Consider the following 17,325-nt stretch of genomic DNA (forward strand, 5'->3'; position numbering starts at 1 on the left):
CTCTTCAAGTTTAATTAGTATAGGCCTAGTAACATGTAATTATATCTAAATAAAAGTCCTCTCTCATTGATAGTCTTTTTCAGATTTTTTGGCTCTTTTGTGGTATCTTCTCTTTCTTATGAAAGAGGAGATTATATAGCTAGGTAAATATATAATTAGATATGTATATATATCTACATAATCCCTTGAGTTTTATATTCTAAGTCCTTATATTTTTCAATGAGATCCATTTTCTCACTGATATTGTTTGCAAAAAGAAGTGTTAGCTTTGCCTCTTTGTTTCCCATAGCAATGCCTCTTTTTTCTTTCTTGTATGTCTTCATTACACTGAGTACGCCATAGCCACAACAGGTACCCCTTTCTTTTCTTGTTTTTAGTGAGAATATTTCTCATATTTTTGCCATCAACTATGGTATTTTCTATAGATTTCATGAAAGCATCCTTTATTAGAAATATCCCTTTGGTATCTGCTTGCTAATTTTTTGAATCATTAAAGGGTATTGAACATAATCTAATGGATTTTCTCCTTTAGTCTACTATAATGATATATACATTTATTTTCTAATGTTTAACTAGGTGTTCTGAAAAACCCTTGGTTAGACTCTCCCTTGTAAGTATACATTTCAAAATGTTCCTCTCCCTTTCCTACTAAAGAACAGAGAGGAACTTTACCATTTAACCAGTGTGAATAAGGAAATGGAACAATAACTGGTTAGAATTACTGCCAATACAGGCTGTACCAGGAGAGGTTAGACAAAGATCTGTTTATCTCCCATAAAGAGAGAAGGAAAGGAGTCAATATTAGTTCAGACAAATGAAAAAAAGAAAAAGAAACAGAATCTCATAAGCAAAGGCTGAAACCACGGTGACAATTTTTGAATTTTGTATAATATAATATTGGGTATAGAATAAGTGGTTAATGCAATAACACTCTATTTTCTAAATTTTTTCATATCCTGAAATTTCTGCCTCTTTATTTATCATATATATGCCCAGAGAAGCAATTGTTCTCTGATTTTTGCAAATGTCTAAGAGACGGAGATAACTTATACTTGAATATGAAGTACAGTGTTCTTTAATTTTCTGCTGGGTTTAGTATGTTAATATTTACTTTAGGATTTTAATATTCATGCACATGAGGAGAAATGTAATTATCTTTCTCTTTTTTGTACATTTTTTGTCCTTTGTTGATGGCAGAGTTTGGCTATTCTCATAGAATAACTACGAAGCTTTTCATATTTTTTTCTGCTCTGGAATACTTTATATATAATATAAAAAGTGTCCGCTGCTTGAAGTGTTATAAAATTCTTCTATGAAATTACTTGGACCTAAGGTCTTTTTAAAGAGTATATTTTAGTTGCCTGCTCATTTCTTTATTCATAATACTTCTAGCCCTACTTTTGTACTTCTTGAATTAGTTATTACATACGTTTCTATGAAGTGATACATTTCACCTAGTTTTCTAAATGTCTGGCATAAAGGTAATAAAAATATTTTCCTATGATTCTTGCTCTAATATAATTTTAAATTTCCTTTGCACTTACAATGTTGTTTATCCACATCTTTTCTAGTTTTCTTTTCATTATAATTGCCAAATGTTGAATTTAATGGTCTTTCCAAAAACAGTTTTGATTTTGTTGATTGGTGGGACAGATCCTGAGGAAGATGCATACTCTCTGATAAGCCAGAGGTCTCTGTAGCATCTTCAATCAAGGGAGGTGCAATAGTCTTTAATAGGGAGGAATTGGCCACTTCTGCAGGTGGTTCAGGGAAACTGGGGGTTTCAAATTTCTTTAGTGTGTCAACCAAGAAGTTCCCATCTCAAGACTCCTTCCAAAAGAGGACCTGACCTGGGTTTAGAAGCACTTCCAAGATTGAGAATTCAGTGTTTTTGCAACTGGCCAGCTTTACAAATAAGTCCTGTACCTGATCCACCACTCTTTCTGCTATCCAGCTGCAGCAGTTGAGAGTTTCTTCAAAAGCTGCCAAGGAAGCCCACCAGCTTTCTCACTTTGCCTGTAGTTCATGATAATCACCCTCAGCCTTTTGTTTTCTTTCTCTAGTGCCTTGGTTGCATGCAGCAAAATGCATCTGATTCCATTGTCTATAATTATTACTTTCCCCAAATTTTTCAAACTTTTGAGATATTGCACCCATCAGTGCCTTTCCTTCACTATTATACCCTCTGAGTTCTCCACTAGTGAAATTTTAACAATTATACTGTGCACTAGCTGGTCTGTTAAGGTGGCCTCAGTTTTACCCTACCTTCCATATACATGTTCCATGTCCTGCTTCCTCTCTCTTTGAATCTGGTCTATGCTTGTGATTGCATTGATAATAGAATATGGTGTAAGTGATACTGTACTATGCAAAATGTTGGCCTAATCCTTAAACGATCTTGTGTTTTCTAGTTCCTCTCTCTCAGAAAGCGCATTCTTGGGATGTTCCTCTTGGAACCCAGCTGCCATATTGTGAAGAGTCCACTTATAGGCACACTGGTCACCAGTTACAGGTGATCTCAAAGCTGAAGCTAGCCTCAGCTTCCAAACAAGTGAATGAGCCCAATCAAGCTTCCAAATGACTACAACCTCATCCAGCATCATTGAAACTGGAGAACTGTCCTGCTAAGCCTAATTAACCCACAGAATCATGAGAGGCAATAAAATAGTTATTTTAAGCCACTCAGCTTTGCATATATTTGTTAAGCAACAAAATGTAATCAGAATATGTTGCCACAGTATTCTAGGATCTTCCACACTTCATTTGCTACCAATGATGAAATCTTAACTGTTAGCCACCTGGTGGGTGATCTGGCTCCAAAATTCCACACTTAAAGTTCCGCTTTCTTGTTCCACTTGGCACCAACTCTCTGAAATCAGGTCCCCTGAGAAACATTAGTTAAGATAGAGAAGACAGGCATATGCATATGAAAAGGTGTTGAGGAATAATCAGAAACAGTACCTGTGAGGGCGTACAGGAAAGACTGGGCAGAAGGAAAGGTTGAACTGCAATCCTAGAGGTCCCAGCCAGTCTCACAGAGAGCTCTGGAGATGGGAAGGACCTTAGGAGTTGTCCTGAATTGAAGCAAGGAGTCTGGGATCAGTTATTGAACGCAGGCTGCCCCAAGAAAGGAGGCTAACTTTGAATGAAATATCCATGACAGTGTACTATAGCATCCCATATACTGCCATTTTAACTATTTCGTGATTTTTTTCCCCTCTACCTTTTGTCTATCAAACTTTGTCCTATTTCCTCTTCCTCCACCTTGTTGTTGGAAAGCTATACACTTTCTACTGTTCTCATTTTTATTCTTATATTTTTGAGATGTATACTTAACCCTATAACTTTCTGTCAATGTCCATGTTTAATCAGAATATCTCTAGCTACAAGGGACAGGATTTGTAGCCTACTTTTATTTGTTTTCTGTTTTGGACTTTTCTTCTCTACCACTTTTCACAATTCAGACTGATACTTCTGCTTTATTATGTTACGTGCTAATAATTTTTAAACTTTATTTTTTCTATTTTAATAGTTTAATTTTGTTTACCCTGAACACTATAGATTTAATTTTTTTCTTGTCTAGCTATTACTAACATACAGAAATGCAATTTTTATATTGAATTTTTCATACTGACTTTGCATTTAGTAACTATAAACTCATTAATTTTTGGAATTCATTTTAGATTCTTTTTGTATTTTCAACATAAGCAATTACATTTTCTGTGAACAATGACAGATGTTTTCTTTTCAATACTATTCCTTTTAGGTTTTTGTTTTTGTTTTGTATCTTGCCTTATTACATTGGATAAGGCTTCCTGTACAATATTGAGTAAAAGTGAAAGTAGTGACAGAGAGTAAGTTTGTATAATTTCTGATTTCAGAGGGAAGTTTTTCAGCATCTCTCCATTAAATGTGAATTTTGTTGCAGACTCTATTCTGGTTTTTAAAGTGGCTTTTGTGTTTTCAATCATTAATGGACTTGACATTTATCATTTTTTTCTGCCTCTATTGAGAAGATCATATAATTTGTTCTTCCTCTTTTTGCTAATGTAGGTAAAATACATGATTGATTTTGAAACATTAAGTTAATCTTGAATTCTTAGGATAAACCCAATTGAGTCATAATATAGTATAATTTATATATTTTGCTTAATTAAAAAATTTTAGCTTATAAAGAATATTTGCCTGAAAATTTTCTTCCTTGTAACCTACTTGGTTTTTTTTTTTTTTTTTTTTTTTTTTGAGATGGAGTCTTGCTCTTTCGCTCAGGCTGGAGTACAGTGGTGCGATCTCGGCTCACTGCAACCTCTGCCTCCCGGGTTCAAGTGATTCTACTGTCTCAGCCTCCCTAGTAGCTGGCATTACAGGTGCACACTACCATGTCCAGCTAATTTTTGTGTTTTAGTAGAGACAGGGTTTCACCATTTTGGCCAGGCTGGTCTTGAACTCCTCACTTCAGGTGATCCGCCCTCCTCGGCGTCCCAAAGTGCTAGGATTACAGGCGCCCTGCCGTAACCTATTTGTTGTAAACCAGCTTATTCTGACTTCTAAGGACAAGTTAAGAATTGTTCTCTTTTTTAAATCTCTCGAAGTTTGTGTAAGACTGGTGTTCTTTCTTAAAATGTAGAATTTTCAGGTGAAGCCATCTGGGTCTGGAGCTTCTCTCTCTCTTTCTCTCTCTCTCTCTCTGTGTGTGTGTAGGTTTTCAATTAGAGATTCCACTTCTTTAGTAGGTATAGAGCTATCCAAGGTTTGTGGTGTTTAATTTTTTTGCATCAGTTTTGGTGAATGGTGTTTTTCTAAGAAAGATTTCATTCAAAATTTTATAATATTCTCTTATTACTTTTAGAATTTATCAAACTTGTTGTGATTTCCCCTGCTTTAATCCTGATCATGGTTACTTGTATCTCTTTCTCTATTAATCTATTTGGGAGTTCATCAATTTATTGGTCCTTTTAAGGAACAGACTTTGGACTGAGTATTTCTATGGTATATTTGTTTTTTATTTCATTAATTTGCCTTCTTGTGTTTTTAGTTTATTTCCCCCTATTGAATATGTTTTCTCTTTTTTTAAATTTATCATTTTTATATTTGTGTGGTATTGTTTTTTTCTCCAACTACATTCAAATTTTCTCTTTGTCTTTTGATTCCAGTAGATTGATTATAATATGCCAAGATGATATGTGTGTAGACACACATATCTCACACACACACACACACACACACACACACATTTGATGTTTATCCTCCTTGCAGTTCTCTAAGTTTCTTGAATCCGTGGTTTGGTGTATGTTACTGATTTTGAAAAATTCATAGCCATTATTCAAATTTTTTTGTCCTATCCTTTCTTTCTTTGTTTTTTAAATTTTAAGTTCAGTGGTACATCTGTAGGTTGGTTACATAGGTAAACTTGAGTCATGGGGGTTTGTTGTATAGATTATTTCATCACCCAGGTATTAAGCCTAGTACCCATTATTGGTTTTTCCTGATAGTCACCTTTCTCCCAACCTCTAGCCTCAAGTAGGCCCCAGTGTGTGTTGATTCTCTCCATGTGTCTATGAGTTCTCATCATTTAGCTCCCACTTATAAGTGAGAATATATGGTATTTGATTTTCTGTTCCTGTGTTTGATAAGAATAATGGCCTCCAGTTCCTTCCTTACATCATATACAAAAATTAAGTCAAGATGAATTACAGACTTAAATGTAAAACTCAAAACTATAAAAACCTTGGAAGGCAACCTAGGCACGTGCAAAGATTTCATGATGAAGACACCAAACACAATTGCAACAAAAGCAGCAATTGACAAATGGGATCTAATTAAAGAGCTGCTGCACAGCAAAATAAACTATCAACAGAGTGAACAGACAATCTACCGAATGGGAGAAAATTTCCATCCTATTCTTTTTCTGGAATTCCACGTAGGCATATGTGAGACTGCATGGAATTTTTAAGATTGTTCCATTGGTCTTGGGTGCTCTGTGTTTCAATCTGGGTGTTTTCAATGGACCTATCTTTAAGTTCACTGAATCCTTCCCAGGCTGTGCCACATTTGCTGATGAGTGTGTTGAAGGCACTCTTCATTTATGTTACTGTAGGGGGTTTTGTTCCTTGAAATTTCATTTGATTCTTTTAGTTCTCATCTCCTTGTTGAAATTTTCCACTTATCTCATGTCTTCACTTTTTCCATTACCGTTGTTAACATCATAGTCATAGTTATTTTTAAATTGCTGTCAGATAATTCTAACATCTCTGTCACATCTGAGTCCAGTTCAGTTGATCGCTTTGTTTCTTACCAGTATGTTGTTTATTTCTTGCCATTTTGTTTGCTTATAATTTTGTGTTTAATGTGTGCATCGTGTGTTGGAAAGTGGAAATAGTAGTTTTCATGCCTGTAAGTAAGCATGCCTTCCCTTACGCTAGGCATTTTTTGTGGAGGTTTGGGTTAATCTACTGAGGATATTGTTTGGATTTGCAGTTTATTCATGCTATGCTTATTCTTGGTGTACCACATGCTTCAGATTTCTCTAACCATATCTTTAGTTTTGGGTGGGGCCTGGTTTTCCTGAGCAGGTTCCTCTATCTGGTCCACATTCAGCTTTAGTTCTCTTATTTGCGTTATGCTGTTGAGAGGGTCTGTCTCCCCGTTCTTACAACTTCCTAGCAGCACCCCACTGTTACTTTTTATTTGATGCTTGTTAGCTTGGTACTAGGGAGCAGAGGGGACAGTCTCTGTTGTTTTGATTAAACTTCAGTCTTAGGGGGCCCTATATACATGGGTCTTGGGAATGTGACCTTCTCAGAACTCTTGCCTTTTCACCATCTGTAGTTCTGTGCTCAGCACATATGCCTGCCTCTCCCTCCAGGAAAAGGGGATTTTTCCCTGTTCCCTTCCCCCAGCTGCACTGCCTTTGTCCCAGTGCCTAAAGGTGACAATGCTTGTTGCCAAAACCACTTGTATATGAAGGCTTCTATTTATCAGGGGAGATAAGAGAGAAGTTCTTGGCTGGTTTTGTACCCCCTCACAGTAGCTACCATTCTCCTCCAGGTCTGCACCATGAAGCATGCTTTCTCAGGACTCTCACCCATCCTTTTTTTGTATGCCCAGTAGAGTCCGTCCAGAAAAGACTGCAAGAAGATGTGACCCCTATGTGTGGGAGTATGTGGCTCCCAGGGGCTCTGCATTCTCCTGTGAACGCACACTCAACACTCCCTGATATGGTTAGTCTTTGTGTCCCCACCCAAATCTCATCTTGAATTATAGTCTTCATATCAAGGGAGAGACAAGGTGGAGGTAATTGATTCATGAGGGGCAGTTCTCCCATGCTGTTCGTGTGATAGTGAGTGAGTTCTCACAAGATCTGATGATTTTTAAAGGGGCTCTGCCACCTTCACTCAGCACTTCTTCCTTCTGCCTTGTGAAGAAGGTGCCTTGCTTCCTCTTTGCCTTCCACCCTGATTGTAAGTTTCCTGAGGCCTCCCCAGCCATGCACAACTGTGAGTCGATTAAACCTCTTTCCTTTATAAATTACCCAGTCTCAGGCAGTTATTTATAGCAATATGAAAATAAACTGATACACCCCCCCAATTTATTAACTCTTCTAACCAAATTCTAACTGGTGTCTGGCTGTGTTTGTTCCTGGTTAGCAAGTGCCATCTTTCCTCACAGACATCTTTTTCTCCTTAGATTTTAGACTAGTTGGTTTTCCTGTGACCTCACTTCTCTGAAGTTTTCAAGAAAATCTGGACCTTGTATTTTTTGTTGTTTTTGTAAGGGTGGAAAATATTGTTCTTTCCAATTCTCTATATCCTGAGGAGACACTAGAAATCTTTTAATCATATTTTTAGTTTTCTTCTTATTGATTTCTAAGGGTTTGTATATTCTGGATGCATATTATTTGTCAAATATTTGTATTGAGAGAACTTACTCTCAGCTCGTGGCTTCTGTTTTTACTTTTTTAATTGTGTCTCTTGCTGTACAGAAGTTTCTAAACTTGACAAATGCAATTTTAAAATCTTTTTCTTTTATATTTAGAGCTCATTGTGTCTTGTCTAAGATATATTTATATACTGTAAGTTCCTGGAGATATTCTTTAATGTCTTTTTTAGAAATGCTATGATAGTTTTAGCTTCTGTATAAAAAGTTTATTTTAAATTAAGTTAATCTTTGTGGTATAAGAAAAAGATTGTAGTTCATTTGTTACTATGTGTTTATTTAATTATTTCAGTACCACTTACTGTAAAAACTTACCTTTGCCTATTTAATTGCTTTGATACTTTTTTCAAAATTTAATTGACCACATGTATATGATTCTATTTCTGTACTCTATTCTTTACCATTGACCTCTTTTTTTCTTGTTATACTAATATCACAATGTCTTTATTTCTGTCTCTTTATAGTAAGTTTTAAGGTCAGATAGAGTTCTCCAACTTTGTTCTTCTGAGGACTGTTTTGGTATCCCAGATGTTTTGTATTTCTTTACACATGTTAGCATACATTTTTCATTTTCTACAAACAAAGCCTATTAAGATTAGTCTGCATACCAGTTAGGGAGAGAATTGTTGTGTTAATAGTACTGAGTCTTCCAGTCAATGAGCATGATATGTCTCTCCACTTAGATTTTTTTCAACTTTTATTTTGCATTCAGAGGGTACACGTGCAGGTTTGTTACATGGGTATACTGCGTGATGCTGAGGTTTGAGGCATGGATGACACCATCATGCAGGTAGTGAGCATAGTACCCAATAGATAGTTTTTCATCCCATCCACCTCTTCCTCCCTCCCTCTTCTAGTAGTTTCCAGTGTCTGTTGTTCCCACCTTTATGTCCATGTTTACTCAGTGTTTAGCTCCCACTTATAAGTGAGAACACGTGATATTTGGTTTTCTGTTTCTGTGTTAATTCACTTAGGATAATGGCCTCCAACTATATCCATGTTGCTGCAAAGGACATGATTTTATTATTTTTTATGGCTGTGTAGTATTCCAAGGTGTATATGTACCACATTTTCTTTATCCAGTTCACCATTGATGAGTACCTAGGTTGATTCTGCCTTTGCTATCATGAATAGTGCTGCAATTAACATACAAGTATAAGTGTCTTTTTGGCAGAACGATTTATTTTTCTTTGAGTATACACCCAGTAATGGGATTGCTGGGCCAAATGGTAGTTCTAAGTTCTTTGAGAAATCTCCAAACTGCTTTCTACAGTGGCTGAACTAATTTGCATTTCCACTAACAATGTATAAGTGTTCCCTTTTCTCTACGGCTTCACCAGCATCTGTTATTTTTTGACTTTTTAGTAATTGTCATTCTGACTGGTATAAGATTATTTCTCTTTGTAGTTTTGATTTGCAAAAATTTCACTTAGCAATATCTGGTATTTTAACTGTAGATGATTTGGACATCTTCTGTTGAATTGATTCCTAAGTATTTTATGCTTTTTATTCTATTGTAAATGAAATGGTATTAGTGAATTTTCCTATCATTTCCTATTAGTATTTGTTTTATATTGTGATTGTTTTATATTGACCTTGTATATTGTGACCTTGACAAATTCACTGATCAATTGTAGTAGTCTAAACCAACTTTTAGAATTTTCTATATAATAGTCAAGTCATCGGTACATGACAACAATTTAACTTCTTTCTTTCCAATATTAATAACTTCTAATTTTACCTAAGTTAGAGCACTGGCTGTGCCTTTAATTTTAATTGTTTTTATTAAGATGTAACTTAGGTACAATAAAATTTATCAATTTAAAAAGTATAATTCAGAGTTTTGACAAATGAATAAAATCCTGTAATCACCACCATAACCATGATATAAAACCTTTCCATCACTCCCCAAATCCCTTAGAGTCTTTTGCATTTGATTCCCTCCCACTTTAGCCCTGGAGAACTACTGATCTGCATTCTGTCACTTCAGTTTTGCCTTTCCTTGAATATCATATAGAGGGAATTATTTGTAGTATTTTGTGTTATATTATACCTCTACAAATATTTTTAAACCACAAAATTTCATGTATAATTTTTGCTTTAAATTGTTGGCTGTCTTATAAATAAATTTTTAAAAGACTAAGAAATATTTCTTTTATATTTACACATATTTCCCATTTCTGCTGCTCTGCATCCTTTTCCATATATCTGAGTTTCCATTTGCTCTATTTCTTTTCAGCTCCCTCCCAAAAATTCCTTTAGAATGCCTTACGGTGCAGATTTCCCACCTATGAATTCTTTCGTAGTTTTCCTGAAAATGCTTCTACTTGACTTTCATTTATGAAGGATATTTTTGTTAGGTATGGAATTCTGTATCTATAGTTTTTTTTTTCTTTCGGTAGTTAAATATCTTCAAAGTTAAATAACTTTACAGATATCATTTTGTTATTTTTTGGCCTACTTTTTTTTTTTTTTTGAGAGGGAGTCTCCCTCTGTTGCTCAGGCTGGAGTGCAGTGGCGCGATCTCGGCTCACTGCAAGCTTCCGCTCACTGCAAGTTCCGGCTCACTGCAAGCTCCGCCTCCCAGGTTCACGCCATTCTTCTGCCTCAGCCTCCCGAGGTAGCTGGGGCTACAGGCGCCTGCAAGCATGCCCGGCTAAGTTTTTGTATTTTTAGTAGAGACCGGGTTTCACTGTGTTAGCCAGGACGGTCTCAATCTCCTGACCTCTTGATACGCCCGCCTCGGACTTCCAGAGTGCTGGGATTACAGGCGTGTGCCACCGCGCCCGGCCGGCCTACATTATTTTTGATGAAGAGTCATCTGTGGTTTGTATCATTACTTCCCTAAAATGTGTAATCTCTTCTTCTCTGTCTTTTTGGGCTTTTCTTCTAACACACATTTAACTTGGTGGGACTTACAGTCCAAACCTTGTCCCCCTATGAGGGGCAACAGCTAAAATTTCTTCTCAGCTCTTTTTATATTCCAGTTATTGCTGATTGCTTTCTGCTGGGTTCCTCAGAGTCTCCTCTACACATCTGTAGTTCAGAGGTTAGCCTAGTATTTGATGACAGTTTATATACAGATTTTTTTATTCTTCCACTATGGTCCCTTCTTTCTGGAATTTCCTTCTCAATTTCCAACCTCTCTGCCAGCCTTGAATTCCATTTTCTGATACCTCAAGCTAATAAGACCAACATTTTCTGTTTGAGTTGTAGCTGTCCTGTGCTGCCTGCAGAGTGCTCTTAGAGGCCCTAGGAGGAAATGCCAAATAAATGTACATCTCATTCTGAAGAGTTTCTTTCTTTCATGGGTTACATCATTCCTAGTTTTCTGATTTTGTCTGTTATTCTGCACATTTAAGTAACTGTGTTTATATTTAGTCCAGAGATTGAAATTTTTACATTCAGGAGGCTTAGTAATACCAGCTTCTCTGCCATTAACAGAATGGAATCTTGCCCTTTCATATGTGGATGAGACACTAAGTATCTCATTAGAAGCTTTGGGTCACTGAGCCTGTTTAATGGTAGGTTTCACTCTAAGGTGATTTACAGAAATGAGGATATTTTGTGGGGGGTACCCCAGTGTCAGTAGTCATAGTAATCTTAACCCTCCTTGGGTTATTTATTTTGTTCAGTGAAAAATCCACCAATAGTTCTATGGCTAGGGGCAAAATAGACATAAACCTATTTCTCAACATTCTGGGAGCGTGTGCCCTCAGGGGTCTCGCTACTTATCGTGCAGAATTTCATTTAATCTCTGTTTTCAATATGGCCTCAGCTGTATCTTCTGACCTAAAACAGATTTCGTTCCTTGTTCAACATTTACAAAATTAAATATATTATCTTCTTCTAGGCTTTGGTAGGAGTGTTTTTTGGCTGTGAATTGTTAGAAGAGGTAATCCAGGAAGCCTAAAAACTTTAATTTAAAAAAAGAATTTGTTATGAATACATAATATTTGCACTTATTTATGGGATACATGTGATATTTTTATACAAGCATACAGTGTGCAGTGATCAAATCAGGGTAACTGGAATATCCATCCCTTCAAGCATTTATCACTTCCTTGTTGTTAGAAACATTCCAATTCCACTCTTAGTTATATTGAAATATGTAATAAGTTACTGTTAACTATAGTTGCCCTATTATGCTACTGAACATTAGATCTTATTCCCTCTATCTAACTGTGTTTTTGTACTCATTAACTATCCCCTATTCATCCCCTCCTTGCTATTACCCTTCCCGTCCTCTGATAGCCATCATTCTACTCTCTATCTCTAAGAGTTCAATATTTTTCTTAGCTTCCACATATGAGTGAGAACATGCAATATTTGTCTTTCTGTGCCTGCCTTATTTCACTTAATGTCCTCCAGTTTCATCTGTGTTGTTGCAAATGACAAGATTTCATTCTTTTTATGGCTGAATAATATTTCCTTGTGTATACATACTACATTTTCTTTATCCATTCATCCACTGATGGATACTCAGGTTGATTCCTTATCATGGCTGCTATAAATATGAGAGTGCAGATGTCTCTTTGATATACTGATTTCCTTTCTTTTGGATATATACCTAGCAGTGGGATTGTGGACCACATGTTAGTTCTATTTTTAATTTATTTATTGTTTTGAGGAACCTCCATTCTGTTCTTCACAGTGACTGTACTAATTTGTATTCCCACCAACAGTGTACGAGGGTTCCCTTTTCTCCACATTCTCACCAACATTCATTATTGCCTGTCTTTCTGATAAAAGTCATTTATTAGAAAGATTGTATCTCATTAGAAGCTTTGGGTCACTGAGCCTGTTTAATGGTAGGTTTCACTCTAAGTGATTTTCTGATAAAAGTCATTTATCAGAAAGACAGGGGTGAGATATTTCCTTGTTTTGATTTGCATTTCTCTGATGAATAGAAATTTCTTTATATAGTTGTTGGCTATTTGTATGTTTCTTTTGAGAAATGTCTGTTGAGATCTTTTGCCCATTTTTCAATCTGATTTTTTTTCCTATAGAGTTGTTTGAGTTTCTTATATATTCTGGTTATTAAACCCTTGTCAGATGGATAGTTCGCAAATATTTTCTCCCATTCTGTGGGTTGTCTCTTCACTTTTTTTGATTGTTTCCTTTGCTGTGTGCAGAAACTTTAGCTCGATGTGATTCAGTTTGTCCATTTTGCTTTGGTTGCCTGTTCTTTTGAGACCTTACTCAAGAAATCTTTCCCAGACCTATGAAATGGAGTGTTTCCCCAATATTCTCTTCTGGTAGTTTCATAGTTTCAGGTATTAGATTGAAGTATTTAATCCACTTTGACTTGATTTTTGTATCGTGAGAGAGAGGGTCTAGATTCAGTCTTCTGCAAATGGACATCCAGTTTTCCAAGCACTATTTATTGAAGAGACTGTCCTTTCCCTAATGTATGTTCTGGGTGCCTTTCTCAAAAATGATTTGACTGTAAATGCATGAATTTATTTCTCGGTGCTTTCTTCTGTCCTACTGGCCTATATATTCGTTTTGATGCCAGTATCATGCTCTTTTGGTTACTTTACCTTTGTATTATAATTTGAAACCAGGTAATATGATACCTCCAGGTTCCCCCTGCCCTGGCCTCCCCTCAGGATTGCTTTGTCTATTTGGCTTCTTTTGTGGTTTTACATAAATTTTAGCATTATTTTTCCTATTTCTGTGAAGAATGTCATTGGCATTTTGATAGACATTGCATTGAATGTGTAGATTGCTTTGGGTAGTGTGGGCATTTTAAAAATATTGTTTCTTCCAATCCATAAACATAAAATATCTTTGCATTTTTTTGTGTCCTCTTCCATTTCTTTCATCAATGTTTTACGGTTTTCATTGTAGACATCTTTCACTTCTTTGGTTAAGTTTATCCGTAGATATTTTGTTTTATTTGTAGCTATTGTAAATGGGATTACTTTTTCATTTTCTATTTCAGAAGTGCTACTGTTTTCATATGTTGATTTTGTATCCTGCAACTTTACTGGACTGATCAATTCTAATAGTTTTTTTTTTTTTTTGGTGGAGTCTTTAGGCTTTTTTAAATATAAGATCACATCATCTGCAAGCAAGGACAATTTGACTTCTTCCTTTCTAATTTGGATGAAGAGGCCTAATAACTTTTTATAAAATTTTTTAACCAATGTTTTGTTCTCTGTTCTATGCCTCACCTTGAGAACTATCTGGTACTCTAACTTCTGAACATGTCTTGATTTTATAGTAGGGATTAGATTTCTTCTTATTGGCTTTTCCCATTGCAAATCTAGGTTTCTGATTTATTAACTCCTCTGTTACTGTTTGTTTACGTGTTCAAGATTCAGTTGACATCACTTCTGTCTTTCTTTTTGTGGGATAATAACCCTGTTCCTTTTCTGGTCATTTCAGTTGAGTTTTGATAAGAAGTAATGATACATTTTGTATATTTAATTCCTGTTTCATCTATTTTAATATTTACTAATTTTTATCTATGTCTCAAATAAAAGTAAGCTGCATGGATTATACAAAATATCCTGTTTTTAAACTTCAATTAATAGCATTTTTACAAAAGTCAATTATGAAAAGCATAGATGTCAAATGACTAAAATTATGCTGAATATAAAATGAATTCTATAATCACCTCTGTACCATGAAATGGCTTTCTTTCACCATTGTTACCTAAAGTAGCAGGAGAAAAAAGGCTTACCATCTCCTTTAATGTAACATGCTTGCTTTGGGCTTATGTTGTAAAAGAATTGCTAACAACAGACAAGCATTTACATGCAGTGCTGCTGCTGCTGGACTTGCCTCAAAGAAGTGAGAATAAAAATGGCCTAGCAACTATTTCATGCCCATTTGTCCACTGGTCAGTGCAAGCCAAGGGAAACTTACTGAGTCAAAGCTAGAATTTAGAGAGCTTTATTATCTTGCTTTGCTTGTGAACTTGATTTTTCAACACGATTAGTGAATCTATTCTCTGAAAAGTAACATCACGTGGGCATTTTCAGTCTTTCACCAAACAAGCTAGTATGTAAGTGAATTTGTATGAATTTGCATATACTTGTTATTTGTTACAGCATTTGTACATTGAGTTTATGCTCATCATTATAAAATTATCATGAGGAATAGTTTTTGTACAGTCATGTGTCACACAACATTTTGGTCAACAATGGGCTGCATGTGTAATGGTGGTCCCACAAGACTAATAGAGTTGAAAAATTTCTGTCACCTAGTGACATCATAGCCTAATCTTACAGTGTAATACATTACTCGTGTTTATGGTGATGCCACTGTAAACAAACCTACTGTGCTGCCAGTCATATAAAAGTATAGTGTATACAATTATGTATAGTACATTATACTTTATAATGGTAATAAATGACTATGTTACTAGTTTATACTATGTTACCAGTAAATACTAGTATAGTATTTACTACACTATACATTTTATTGTTATTTTAGAGTTTTCTCCTCTAGCTATAAAAAAAGTTAACTGTAGAACAGCTTCAGGCAGGTCCTTCAGGAGGTATTCCAGAATAAGGCATTGTCATCATAGAAGATGACAGCTCCATGCATGTCATTGCCCCTAAAGCCCTTCCAGCTTTCAGTGGGACAAGATGTGGAGGCGGAAGACATGATATCAATGACCCTGTCTCTGTGTAGGCCTAGGCTAGTGTGTGTGTATGTTTTAGTTTTTAACAAAGTTCAAAAAGTTAAAAAAGTTGTTTTTAAAAGAAGAAAGCTTATAGAATAAGGATACATAGAAAACATTTTTGTGCAGCTTTACAATATATTTTGTATAAAATATCTTGTATTTGTGTTTCAGCTAAGCATTACTATAAAGGAGTCAAAAAGTTTTAAAACATTAAAAAGTTTATAAAGTAAAAGTTACAGTAAACTAAGGTTAATTTACCATTGAAGAAAGAAACTATTCTAAATAAATTTAGTGTAGCCTAAGCATACAGTATGTATAAAGTCTAAGTAGTGTAATGTCCTAGGCCTTCATATCCACTCACCACTTACTCACTCACACGGAGCAACTTTTAGTCCTGCAAGCTGCATTCATGGTAAGTGCCCTATACAGGTGTACCATTTTTTACCTTTTATACCATATTTTTATTGTACCTTTCCTATGTTTAGATATGTTTAAATACACAAATACTTATTGTTGTGTTACAATTGCCTACAGCAGAGTTCCCAACCCCCAGGCCATGGGCTGGTCTGTGGCCTGTTAGGAACTGGGCCACACAGCAGGAGGTGAGCTGCAGGCAAGCAAGCAAAGCTTCATCTATATTTACAGGGGCTCTCCATCTCCCACATTACTGCCTGAACTCTGCCTCCTGTCAGATCAGTGGTAGCATTAGATTCCCATAAGAGCATGAACCCTATTGTGAACTGCACATGCAAGGGATCTAGGTTGTGCACTCCTTATAAGAATCTACTGCCTGATGATCTATCACTGTCTCCCATCACCCCCAGATGGGACCGTCTAGTTGTAGGAAAACAAGCTCAGGTCTTCCACTGATTCTATATTACGGTGAGTTGTATAATTATTTCACTACGTATTGCAATGTAATAATAATAGAATTAAAGTGCACAATAAATGTAATGCACTTGAATCATCCCAGAACCATCTTCCCCACCCCCTGTCTGTGGAAAAAATTATCTTCCAAGAAACTGGTCCCTGGTGCCGAAAAGGTTGGGGACCGCTGGCCTGTAGTATTCAGTATAGTAAAATGCTGTACAGGTTTGCAGCCTAGGAGCAATTGACTATTCCATCCAGCATAGCTGTGTAGTAAGCTATACTATCTGGTTGTGTACACGTACACCCTATGATGTTCTTACAACTGCATCGCCTAAGGATGCATCTCTTCAACTTCTCACTGTGGTTAAGAGATGCATGACTATATATATTTTCAATTTCCAATCAGCTAGGAATCACATTCCTGTAACTACTTGATTGGATATTTTTGGTTGTTTGTTCACCAGTATAGCAGGCAGGCTTTTAAGAATAATAAATCCATAAATTAGATTAAAATATTGGACCATATTAATGGTTGGTGCTATCAGGAATGGAGACTTACTAGGAAGAGTTTAGTGCATGTTGGAGGAAACTCAGGAAAAAAAAAAAAAAAGGCCAAAAGTAACACCTGTGAAGTAAGGTGAAAGGGCCTGGAGCTATTTAGCCAGAAATGAGTTGTGGTATAATAACTGTCATATATATGTATCAGAACATGACTAATTGTTGTTCGTCTTTGCTGAAATCTGAAAAGAAAAAAGTTCAAGGGTAGTTTAAGTGATGTATGTTTAATACTGAGAAGAAGAGCCATGACAGCTGATGGACAGGACATAAGAATGCTTATCATGGGATACATCTCTTGGGAAGAGAAAAAGGGCTTTACATGT

General features: G+C 35.8%; 1 protein-coding gene across 3 annotated transcripts in view; it reads left to right on the forward strand.

Moving 5' to 3' along the window:
* The window catches only part of CAMK4 (calcium/calmodulin dependent protein kinase IV), a 336,488-nt gene that overhangs the window by 58,289 nt on the left and 260,874 nt on the right, over window positions 1-17,325 (forward strand). The window contains exon 1 of one of the 3 annotated variants that reach the window (XM_008952101.6): window positions 10,484-10,761. The exons of the other annotated variants lie outside the window; for them this stretch is intronic. The gene's annotated coding sequence lies outside the window, so the exon portion shown is untranslated. Of the gene's footprint in view, window positions 1-10,483; window positions 10,762-17,325 lie in introns of those variants that run through there. 3 annotated transcript variants of the gene reach the window in all.

The sequence above is a fragment of the Pan paniscus genome, chromosome 4 (assembly GCF_029289425.2).
Source record: "Pan paniscus chromosome 4, NHGRI_mPanPan1-v2.0_pri, whole genome shotgun sequence".
In the NCBI taxonomy this organism is placed as follows: Eukaryota; Metazoa; Chordata; class Mammalia; order Primates; family Hominidae; genus Pan; species Pan paniscus.